Genomic DNA, 13,083 nt, shown 5'->3' on the forward strand with positions numbered 1-13,083 from the left:
CTTTCCTCCTCTGCTCTATTCAGCACCCAAGTCGCGTCAATGACCTCATCAACACTGAAGCCAACTTGCCAATATGCTGCAGCTGGGGCAACGTGACTGCCAATTTTTTGTTTACCAGTGTTCTCCCCTCTCTGTAGGCTCATGTTCCTACCTTTCTCAAACTCAGAACCAAGATCTGAATCAAGTAATGGCTGTGCATCGTCAAGGAGCAAGTGGCAGATGCTGTGTTCAAACAACTCAGCTGACTTCACCATGCCTGAGGCTGGGGCTAAGGCAGGAATAGCTGTGGACAAAGAAGGCAAAATAAGCCACAGTTTAATAAGCCAGTCCACCACATCCTCTGCATGTGGCTGGATAGCATGGGCAACATCACTAAACAGAGGAAATGATGCCCTGCCTGAGGACGAACCACATCCACCTTTGCCTGTGGACACATATGCTGCTGGCCCCCTCACAGTGCCATGGGAACATCTGCCTCTGCTTGTTGTCCCCTAGACATGATGGGGGGGATTATTAACAAAATGTAATAAAGATGGGGAAATGTCTATGACGTAGATGCACTTTAATCAATGTAAAGTGGTGTTTGGTGAAGCTTAACTTGATTATGTACTACACAGACACACTCCACTGACACACTATAATATACTACAGTGAAACTGCACTAACGCACTGCAATATACTGCGTCAAATGTGCAGTAATGCACTGTAATATAACGCACTGAAATATACTGTGTTAAACTTGCAATAATGCACTAAAATATACTGCATTAAACGTGCACTGATGCACTGCAATATACTGTAATATAGTGCACTGAAATATAACGCACTAAAATATACTGCGTTAAACATGCAATAACGCACTGAAATATACTACCTTAAATGTGCACTGCAATATACTGTGGTAAACATGCACCAACACACTGAAATATACTGTGTTATATGACACCAACACACTGAAATATACTGCAATAAACGTGCACTAATACACTGCAATATACTGCGGTAAACCTGCAATAGTGCATTGAAATATACTGCATTAAACGTGGACTGACGCACTGTAATATACTGCAGTAAATGTGCAGTAACGAACTGAAATATACTGCGTTAAACATGCAATAACACACTGAAATATACTCAGTTAAATGTGCACCAACGCACTGAAATATACTGTGTTAAATGTGCACTAACACACTGCAATGTACTGCAGTAAACGTGCACCAATGCACTGAAATATACTGTAATAAATGTGCACTAATGCACTGCAATATACTGCAGTAAACCTGCAATAATGCACTGAAATATACTGCGTTAAACGTGTGCTGACACACTGCAATATACTGCCATATATGTGCAGTAATGCACTGTAATATAATGCACTGAAATATACTGCGTTAAACATGCAATAACGCACTGAAATATACTGCGTTAAATGTGCACTAATGCACTGCAATATACTGTGGTAAATGTGCACCAATGCACTGAAATATACTGTGTTAAAAGTGCACCAACACACTGCAATATACTGCAGTAAACATGCACCAATGCACTGAAGTATACTGTAATAAACGTGCATTAATGCACTGCAATATACTACAGCAAACCTGCAATAATGTACTGAGATATACTGCATTAAACGTGCACTGACGCACTGCAATGTACTGCGGTAAATGTGCAGTAATGCACTGAAATGTAACGCACTGAAATATACTGCTTTAAACATGCAATAACGCAAGGCAATATACTGTGATAAACCTGCAATAATGCACTGAAATATACTGCGTTAAACATGCAGTAACGCACTGCAATATACTGCAGTATACGTGCTCTAACACACTGCAATATACTGCAGTATACATGCTCTAACACACTGCAATATACTGTGGTAAACCTGCAATAACGCACTGAAATATACTGTGTTAAACATGCAATAATGCACTGCGATATACTGTGGTGAACGTGCAATAATGCACTGAAATTTTCTGCGTTAAGCATGCAGTAACGCACTGCAATATACTGCAGGAAACCTGCCCTGACAAAAGAACATGACACTAAAGTAAAAATGTACGGTCACACTACACTCACACTGACTGAACTATCCGGAGATCCACACTAAACTGATACTTTACACTGACAATAGAATCAGAATAGAACACTATAGCACACTAACTGTCTAGTAGCACTGAACAGAGCCCTGTTCTATCCCTCTCCACACCAATATCACACTGCTAATGGCTGCTATGGGAAGAATATTTTTAGTGTGGGGTGGGACTAAGAGCAATGAGCCATGATTGGATAGAGTCATCATGACAGTGTCCCAATCATGGCTCTGACAGTGCTATGCACTGAAATTGGAACCAGGTTGGAACTTGGTATTGAACTTGGAATTATGCCGGGTTTTGGCGCTGAACTTAGAACCATGCTGGAACTTGGTGTTAAACTTGGAACCATGTTGGAACTTGGCTCTGAACTTAGAAACATGTTGGAACTTGGTGCTAAACTTGGAACAATGTTGCAACTGGGCGTTGGACTTGGAACCATGTTGGAACTTGGCGTTGAACTTGGAATCATGTTGGAACTTGGCGTTGAACTTGGAACTGTGTTGGAACTTTCAGTTGAACTTGGAACCATGTTATACATTTTTGTTGAACATTAAATCATGTTAGAACTTGGAGTTGAATAGGGAATCATGTTGGAACTTGCCGTTGAACTTGGAATCATGTTGGAACTTGGCGTTGAGCTTGGAATCATATTGGAGCTTGGCATTTAATTTGGAATCATATTGGAAATTGGCATTTCATTTGGAATCATTTTGGAACTTGGCATTGAACTTGGAATAATGTTGGAATTTGGCTGTCAGGAAGGCACTAGCCATATTACAGATGAAGCCACAAGACGTACACTGGTGCACAGGTGCAGATGTGTGGTTGCCCGTTTGCCTATGCATAACTATTCGCAAACACGTGAACTCACCAAGCCCATCGATAATGTTGGTGCCAATGGGAATACTTAAACTTCAGAAGGTATGTTAGCCAGTGCCATCTGATCTACAGTTATTACTCGTGTTCCTGTATCTGTTCCTGTGCTCCTGTTATTGACCCGGATTGCCCTGACTTTGCTTAAATGCTACCTGCCCTGACCTTGGCCTGTCCCTGGATTTGCTCTGCCCTCTGCTCATCTCCCAACACTGATGCTTTTGGGTGGTCCGTGGTCCTTGACATTACACCTCCAGCTGCATATATACTTGTAAGTGATCTATTGGGAGGGTCTCCATCTTCATTCTCCTCCCCTCTATTGATACAATATTATTTATCTAGTTGTTCATCTCACATTTGCCGATGCACCATGTGCTTGCTCATGATGAGCGGCACCAAGCTGCGAAACGCGTTGAGCTAACAACTGCCATATACTACAGCTCTAACAGTTTCTTTTATTTTTATATTCGTACCATCAAATTATGTGACAGGGACCAGTAAGGTCATAGGCCATGCAGATGTTACCTTGCAACATTTTTGTACCCCACTGTGATATATGGTGGACTCTGTAACTCTATCATGCTACCCATTTTTAACCATGTTATTACCAGTTACCACTGTTTTAGGAATTGACGCCACGTTTAATATGTATTCCTATTTGTATGTATATGGAAATTATGTTTGTGATTTTGTTATGTACAGAATATTAAATATCTCAATCTCCACCATTGTATTCATTTCAACCACGCGTTTCGTTCAAAGTCCCACAAGTCTTGCTGCTAATTTTAACAACCTCTGAAGGAACCTTGGTTTAGAATGTCTGAATTAGATAAAGCATTTATATCTACCTCAATTAGGGCAGTAGGATAAAAATCGGACGTTTTTCATGTGTGTAGAAAAAAAGATGAAATGATAGTACTGACCTTCAATTCTTCACTAAGTCCCTCCAGGTCCATGCTGTCTGGGGTGGATATCCAATATGTTCCTCTTTGGGACTGTCCTGAGAAATGTTACTATTTGTTAAGTTATCAGAATTGGTTATTGAATAAAGTTAGATCAGCTGTGTTTTTTTTTTTTGTACTAACTTAGGAATTGGGTGGGGGCACTATGTTAGGACCAGGAGCTGAACTGGTGACCTCTGCTGTGTCTGGCAGTTGCTGAACCACCTGGGATGCTGGACAGCTCCCTGTCTGATTCCTTGGACAACCTTGCCCTATGTATTGTTTTTCTTGAACCTTGAAATATTTGCCCCTCCCATTATCTTCCTATTAAAGCCATGCCTCCACATTTCAGTTTTCCAAATTATTTCACTCTCTCCAGCCAATATCTCACACTTGTTGCTCCTGATGCCATCCGTATTTTTGCTGCCGTTCATTACCAACCTTTGGATTGTTCCTCAACTACGATTCCGCCTGATCCGAATCTGTAAGCACTTGTTACCGACCTTTGGCTTGTTTACTGATTATACTTCTGCTTGATCCCTACCGGCTATTTCTCCTACTAGACCCCAGCTTGCTCACCTCCTGGTGTATCAATTTTGAGGACTGTGACCTGGTACTAACACGCAGCAAAACCCATCTCCACCTTCAGGAGTGTTATGGGATTCCCCATAATATTCCAACCAGACCCCTATCCAAACTTGGATGGATGTAATCCATGTCAATCATGTCATCCAACGATGTAATCCATATCAGTCATGGCGCTCAATGATATAACTCCATCTCCACCAATAGTTTGTGTTTACAGAGAGGAAACCTGCACCTGCCTACACACGTCAATCATGACGTAAAGTGAAGGGAATCCTATCACTGTCATCAATTAAATTTGGTCACCAACGTCGCCTGAAATAAGTGCACCCAAATATTGCCGATGTTTGGTTCTATCTTTTTTGGAAACAAATCTGCATCAATTGGTCAAATTTACAATTTTCCTGAACTTGAACAGCAGTCCTAATAATAGCAGTGAAGAATGCTGAATGCAGACAACCGATTTCCCCCTCCCTCACTGCTCACCCCTCCCTTCCATAAGATGAAAAGTCTTGATAGCTAGCAGCCATATCTCACCTCTCCTACTTGCAGCCACCTTCCTACAATCTTCCTCATACTGCATGCACCTGTTTAGTTTTACAAGATTTCCCTGGATGTAGGTCATAATACTGTGGCACCAAGAAGAGGTCATATGACCTTGAAGGGACTGAGAAAAAAAACTGAAAACCTTCTGTCATCTTTCAGTCGAGTCCTTCTGAAAGGTAAGTTGGCATTTACAGTTCTAAAATATGTCTATTTTTAGATTAACAGCACTGAACCTTGGGGTGCCCCACTTATAACACTGAACCTTGGGGTACATTACTAATAACACTGATCCTTGGGTTACACTACTAATAACACCCGATCCTTGGGGTGCACTGCTACTGACACTGAACCTTGGGGTACCTCACTAATAACACTGATCTTTTGGGTACACCACTAATAACACTGATCTTTGGGGTTTCCCACTAATAATACTGTTCCTTGAGGTACACCCCTAATAAAGCTGACCCTTGGGGTACACCACTAATAACACTGATCGTTGAGGTACACTCCTAATAACACTGATCCCAGAGGGGCCTCACTAATAACATTGATCCTCGGGGCACCCCACTAATAAACACTGATCCTTGGGGTATCCCACTAATAACACTGAACCTTGGGGTACCCCACTAGTAACACTGAACCTTGAGGTACCCCACCAATAACACAGAACCTTGGGGTACATTACTAATAATACTGAACCTTGGGGTTCACCACTAATAACACTGAACCTTGGGGTACTCCACTAATAACAGTGAAACTTGGTATATACCACAAATAACACTAAAGCTTGAGATTGAACTTGAGATAATAGCACTGAACCTTGGGGCACACCACTAATAACACCGAACCTTGGGGTACCTGACTAATAACACTGATCCTTGGGGTACAACACTAATAACACTGATCCTTGGGGTTCCCCACTAATAATACTGATCCTTGAGGTACACCCCTAATAACACTGGTCCTTGAGGGGCCTCACTAATAACACTGAACCTTGGGGTACCCCACCAATAACACAGAACCTTGGGATTACCTCCCTAATAACACTGAACCTTGGGGTACACCACTAATAACACTGAACCTTGGGGTACACCACTAATAACACTGAACCTTGGGGTACACCACTAATAACAGTGAACCTTGGGATTACCTCACTAATAACACTGAACCTTGGGGTACATCACTAATAACACTGAACCTTGGGGTACACCACTAATAACGCTGAACTTGGAGTACACCACTAATAACAGTGAACCTTGGGATACACCACTAATAACACTAAAGCTTGGGATTACCCCACTAATAACACTGAACCTTGGGGTACACCACTAATAACACTGAACCTTGGGGTACACCACTAATAACACTGAAACTTGGGGTACACCACTAATAACACTGAATCTTGGGGTACACCACTAATAACACTGAACTTTGGGGTACACGATCAATAACACTGAACCTTACCCTAAGTATCAAGGTGTTCTGGCTGTCCCACACCTACAAGCTTACTTTTTTGCTGCACAATTACAGCACTTTACAGGCTGGGACTTATACACTTTAGAAGAAGCTTCCAGAGACTTGTTGATCTACCCATCTACAGAATACTCAGCTTTGTCTCACATTGGAATGGGTGTTCCTACTACCCCCTCCCATTGTCCCACTGTGCAGCTACTATGGAGAAATACTAAGCAGAGATTGGGTTTACCGGGGTTCCTTTGCAGAACGCCTATTTGGGGTAACCGATTTTACACAGAACTGACTAAACTTAGAGAACACTCTGTATGGCTGAATGCCGGAGTCAAATACATGTCCCAACTGTTTGACGATCCCGGGCTGAAATCATATGACGAGTTGTTGGCAGACATTACATTGCTAAGGAACTACCATTATCAGTATTTACAGCTGCGTCATGCTGTTGGTAGTGAAAGCAGATACTCCTCCATGCGCTTGACGGGTTCATCTTTTCTTAAGTCCATTTTTACTGATCCAGATAAAAAGGGTATTATAGCTAGGATTTATGCACATCTACTGACCTATATTCAAGCACCTGATCTTTTGCCCTGTCGAGGGAACTGGGAGAGAGATGTTGGGCCTATAGATGGGGAAAAATGGGAACAAATACTTGAGGCTGGTCCAGTGGTGTCGTTGTCAGCAGCTCAAAAATTATCCCATCGGTTTATCCTACATCGCACTTATTGGACTCCAGTACATGAGAATCTCCCATCTGCCCTAAATGTCAGATTCATTCTGGAGATTTCATCCATATACCATGGAAATGTCCTAAATTAGTGAGATATTGGAATAGTATCTTGGAGTAGTATCTTGGAAAAATGTCCATCATTAACCAGGTTTATTAAGTTCAACTAGCAGTGGATCAACTGAGGTGCCTACCGGGAAGTCTTAATGATGAGTTATATTCCCCTCCTGTTTACTTAGCTCTTATTCGGCTTTTATACCTAGCTAGAAAAAGTGAGGTACTGGCTCTCAGCACAATCTCCAACAAGCACACAGTGGATCCAAACAGTTAATACCATACTTGTTTGTGAAAGAAACACGTACTATCACAGGAATTCACCAAAGAAATGTATGAGTATCGCTCATTGTTGGCTAAACACTCCGGGGGGTAGCACCTCAACTTGTTCTTGATAGATTGTTACAGACATTGTTACACTATATTGTCAAAAGTATTAGGATGCCTGCCTTTACACACACACATGAGCGTTCATGGCATCCCAGTCTTAGTCCGTAGAGTTCAATATTGAGTTGGCCCACCCTTTGCAGCTATAACAGCTTCAAGTCTTCTGGGAAGGCCGTCCACAAGGTTTAGGAGTGTGTCTATGAGAATGTTTGATCATTCTTCCAGAAGGGCATTTGTGAAGTCAGGCACAGCTGTGGACTGCTTCATCCCAAAGGTGTTTTATCGGGTTATGGTCAGGACTCGATGCAGGCCAGTCAAGTTCCTCCACCCCAAACTCACTCATCCATGTCTTTATGGACCTTGCTTTGTGCACTGGTCCCAATCATTTGGTGGAGGGGGGATTATGGTGTGGAGTTGTTTTTCAGGGGGTTGGGCTTGGCCCCTTAGTTTCAGTGAAGGGAACTCTTAAGGCGTCAGCATACCAAGACATTTTGGACAATTTCATGCTCCCAACTTTGTGGGAATAGATTGGAGATGGCCTGCTCCAACATGACTGCCCAACAGTGCACAAAGCAAGCTCTATAACAGTGATGGTGAACCTTGGCACCCCAGATGTTTTGGAACTACATTTCCCATGATGCTCAACTACACTGCAGAGTGCATGAGCATCATGGGAAATGTAGTCTCAAAACATCTGGGGCGCCAAGGTTCGCCATCACTGGTCTATAAAGACATGGATGAGCGAGCATGGGGTGGAGGAACTTCACTGACCTGCACAGAGGCCTGACCTCAACCCAATAGAACACCTTTGGGATGATTTAGAGCAGAGACTGCATGCCAGACCTTCTCATCCAACATCAGTGCCTGACCTCACAAAGGCGCTCCTGGAAGAATGGCCGAACATTCCCATAGACACACTCCTAAACCTTGTGAACGGCCTTCCCAGAAGAGTTGAAGCTGTTATAGCTGCAAAGGGTGGGCCAACTCAATATTGAACCCTATAGGCTGGGATGCCATTAAAATTAATGTGCGTGTAAAGGCAGGCGCCCCAATACTTTTGACAATATAGGGTATGGTAAGACATAAGGTATACTTCTCTCTCTCTGCTGTTCTACCTTACCATTGACTCAGAAGGTGAATGCTGCTAGCTCTGTAATTATTTATGTGTGACTTACAGTATAGTATTCTAGGCTGTTCGGTTGTTTGTTATACACCTGTTTTATTAAAAAAAAAAGGAAAGGAAAGAAAAAAAAAATATATATATATTTGTACTACAAGTATGAGATGTTATCCATTGGATATAATAACTGATCTATCTACAGACAGCTATGCCGTTGGCGGTGTGGAAATGATATACATTGACATGTAGTAAGTCTTGTTATTGAATGCCGAATGACTGCCTGTCTGTGTATTGTAATGCCTTATACTTTTCCAATAAAAGTTGCTTGATTAAAAAAAATAAAAACAAAACAACACTGAACCTTTGGGAACACCATTAAAAACACAACCTTGGGGTACACCAGTAATACCACTGAACCTCATTTGTCCTGTGGACTGAGAGAAATCTACAGGTCAATGTCTATTATTATACGGGGAGTGAAAACCAAACGCAGCCAATAAAGTGAAAAATATACAGAAAGGTGGGAACCCAACTGAAAGCTTCCAATGAAGCCAAATTATTAGCCGCCACCTTTCCTAAACATCAACAGAGCCAACACAACAAAAGCACTATTTCTATTTATACCCCCAACCCTGAGTCATGGGCCCTGCAGTCCAACAAAGGGTGCCAGTCTTCCTATGCTCTACCTTCCGGTACACTCTCCGGTCTATGTGTCTATATATATCTTTATAGAAGAGCTCAGGGCACATAGGGCCCTTAGGCTGGGGTGGAGGTCAGTGTAATGGCATTTCATTACTTAGCAGGTCTCAGCTTACCGCCAAAATCTGCTTTCTTGGTTTTGGATGGCGTAGGGAGGGGCTAGAACCCCCGGCTAGGCTTTATTAATCTTTTGTCTCCGTGTTCTGGTGATAACCTGTGTGTCAGGTTGTGACAAGATGCCACTGGCAGGGCTGGGCCGACCCAGAGGCAGGAGAGGCAACGTCCTTGGGGGCTAAGGTGTGGAGGGTGTTGATGAGTCGAATTCTCTCCGGCTGTGTCCTTCACTTTGCTGACTGTTTGCACAAGTAGATTGGCTCTTCATTTTTTAATCACTGGGGCCCCAAATTCCATATTATGGCTGTCCCTGTGCTTTAGCAAAAGCTCTGGATAAGCAGAGTGCAGAGGATAGTCATGGCATGGACATCGCAGTTCCTTTGATTGCACAGAGAGATCCAATCGCTGGTGGCATGGGGAAAGCTGACCTCTGATGAAATTGGGAGAGCTGACCTCTGATGACATCGGAAAAGAGCTGACCTCTGCTGAGGCAAGGGGAGCTGTTCTCAGATGAAGCCAAGAGAGCTGACCTCTGATGAGGCAAGGAGAGCCAATATCTGATAGCGGCAGGAGAGCTGACCTCTGCTGACATCGGGAGAGCTGACCTCTGCTGACATCGGGAGAGCTGACCTCTGCTGACATCGGGAGAGCTGACCTCTGCTGACAACGGGAGAGCTGACCTCTGCTGACATCGGGAGAGCTGACTTCTGCTGACATAGGGAGAGCTGACCTCTGTTAACATCGGGAGAGCTGACCTCTGCTGACATCGGGAGAGCTGACCTCTGCTGACATTGGGAGAGCTGACCTCTGCTAACATCGGGAGAGCTGACCTCTGCTGACATCGGGAGAGCTGACCTCTGCTGACATTGGGAGAGCTGACCTCTGTTAACATCGGGAGAGCTGACCTCTGCTTACATCGGGAGAGCTGACCTCTGCTGACATTGGGAGAGCTGACCTCTGCTAACATCGGGAGAGCTGACCTCTGCTGACATCGGGAGAGCTGACCTCTGCTGACATCGGGAGAGCTGACCTCTGTTAACATCGGGAGAGCTGACCTCTGCTGACATCGGGAGAGCTGACCTCTGCTGACATCGGGAGAGCTGACCTCTGCTGACATCGGGAGAGCTGACCTCTGCTGACATTGGAAGAGCTGACCTCTGTTAACATCGGGAGAGCTGACCTCTGTTTACATCGGGAGAGCTGACCTCTGCTGACATCGGGAGAGCTGACCTCTGCTGACATCGGGAGAGCTGACCTCTGCTGACATTGGGAGAGCTGACCTCTGCTAACATCGGGAGAGTTGACCTCTGCTGACATCGGAAGAGCTGACCTCTGCTGACATCGGGAGAGCTGAACTCTGCTGACATCGGAAGAGCTGACCTCTGCTGACATCGGGAGAGCTGACCTCTGCTGACATTGGGAGAGCTGACCTCTGTTAACATCGGGAGAGCTGACCTCTGCTGACATCAGGAGAGCTGACCTCTGCTGACATCGGGAGAGCTGACCTCTGCTGACATAGGGAGAGCTGACCTCTGCTAACATCGGGAGAGCTGACCTCTACTAACATCGAGAGAGCTGACCTCTGCTGACATCGGGAGAGCTGACCTCTGCTGACATCGGGAGAGCTGACCTCTGCTAACATCGGGAGAGCTGACCTCTGCTAACATCAGGAGAGCTGACCTCTACTAACATCGAGAGAGCTGACCTCTGCTAACATCGGGAGAGCTGACCTCTGCTGACATCGGGAGAGCTGACCTCTGCTGACATTGGGAGAGCTGACCTCTGCTAACATCGGGAGAGCTGACCTCTGCTGACATCGGGAGAGCTGACCTCTGCTGACATCGGGAGAGCTGACCTCTGTTAGCATCGGGAGAGCTGACCTCTGTTAGCATTGGGAGAGCTGACCTCTGCTGACATCGGGAGAGCTGACCTCTGCTGACATCGGGAGAGCTGACCTCTGCTGACATCGGGAGAGCTGACCTCTGCTAACATCGGGAGAGCTGACCTCTACTAACATCGAGAGAGCTGACCTCTGCTAACATCGGGAGAGCTGACCTATGCTGACATCGGGAGAGCTGACCTCTACTGACATCGGGAGAGCTGACCTCTGCTGACATCGGGAGAGCTGACCTCTGCTGACATTGGGAGTACTGACCTCCGCTAACATCGGGAGAGCTGACCTCTTATGACATCGGGAGAGTTGACCACACCTTTTTGACCCCCAACTCTGACCTTGACCCTGACACTAACATAGATCAAGCCCTGATCTAGCTATTTTATTTTTTCTTGTTCAATCTCTTTATAGAAAAGCAGGTAGAACATAAACATCAGTAAAGTTTGTACAATTACAGTATAAAGTGGGATTTGCACCCACTTCAGGTATAATGTATATTGTGACAGATCGGTACATCCACATATAACAGTAGCATTAAAATTGACTGGTATTGACTGATGGGAATGGAAACAGGGGCCCCAGGCCTTGTAAAGTTTGAGTAGTATAAGCTAATAGACACAAAGTGTCCCTTAAAACAGTTAATCCACACTTAAGGTGCCAATGTAGCACCTATATTTAAAAAGGGCCCAAACTACATCCCTGGGAATTACAGACCAGTTAGCCTAACATCGATAGTATGTAAACTCTTGGAGGGGATGATAAGGGACTATATACAGGATTTTAGTAATACGAATGATATCATTAGCAGTAATCAGCATGGATTCATGAAGAATCGTTCTTGCCAAACCAATCTATTAACCTTCTATGAGGAGGTCAGTTGCCATCTAGATAAAGGAAGGCCTGTAGACGTGGTGTATCTGGATTTTGCAAAAGCATTTGACACAGTTCCCCATAAACGTTTACTGTACAAAATAAGGTCTGTTGGCATGGACCATAGGGTGAGTACATGGATTGAAAACTGGCTACAAGGGCGAGTTCAGAGGGTGGTGATAAATGGGGAGTACTCGGAATGGTCAGGGGTGGGTAGTGGGGTTCCCCAAGGTTCTGTGCTGGGACCAATCCTATTTAATTTGTTCATAAACGACCTGGAGGATGGGATAAACAGTTCAATCTCTGTATTTGCAGACGATACTAAGCTAAGCAGGGCAATAACTTCTCCGCAGGACGTGGAAACCTTACAAAAAGATCTGAACAAATTAATGGGGTGGGCGACTACATGGCAAATGAGGTTCAATGTAGAAAAATGTAAAATAATGCATTTGGGTGGCAAAAATATGAATGCAATCTATACACTGGGGGGAGAACCTCTGGGGGAATCTAGGATGGAAAAGGACCTGGGGGTCCTAGTAGATGATAGGCTCAGCAATGGCAGGCAATGCCAAGCTGCTGCTAACAAAGCAAACAGAATATTGGCATGCATTAAAAGGGGGATCAACTCCAGAGATAAAATGATAATTCTCCCGCTCTACAAGACTCTGGTCCGGCCGCACCTAGAGTATGCGGTCCAGTTCTGG

The 13,083-nt window shown here is 44.4% G+C and overlaps 1 protein-coding gene across 1 annotated transcript in view; it reads left to right on the forward strand.

Moving 5' to 3' along the window:
* The first annotated feature begins 5,032 nt into the window (after nucleotides 1–5,032).
* The window catches only part of LOC141133830 (activated CDC42 kinase 1-like), a 49,374-nt gene continuing 41,323 nt past the window's right edge, over nucleotides 5,033–13,083 (forward strand). The window contains exon 1 of the mRNA XM_073623395.1: nucleotides 5,033–5,220. The gene's annotated coding sequence lies outside the window, so the exon portion shown is untranslated. The remainder of the gene's footprint in view (nucleotides 5,221–13,083) is intronic.

This window comes from Aquarana catesbeiana, linkage group LG03 (genome assembly GCF_042186555.1).
Source record: "Aquarana catesbeiana isolate 2022-GZ linkage group LG03, ASM4218655v1, whole genome shotgun sequence".
NCBI classification, from domain to species: domain Eukaryota; kingdom Metazoa; phylum Chordata; class Amphibia; order Anura; family Ranidae; genus Aquarana; species Aquarana catesbeiana.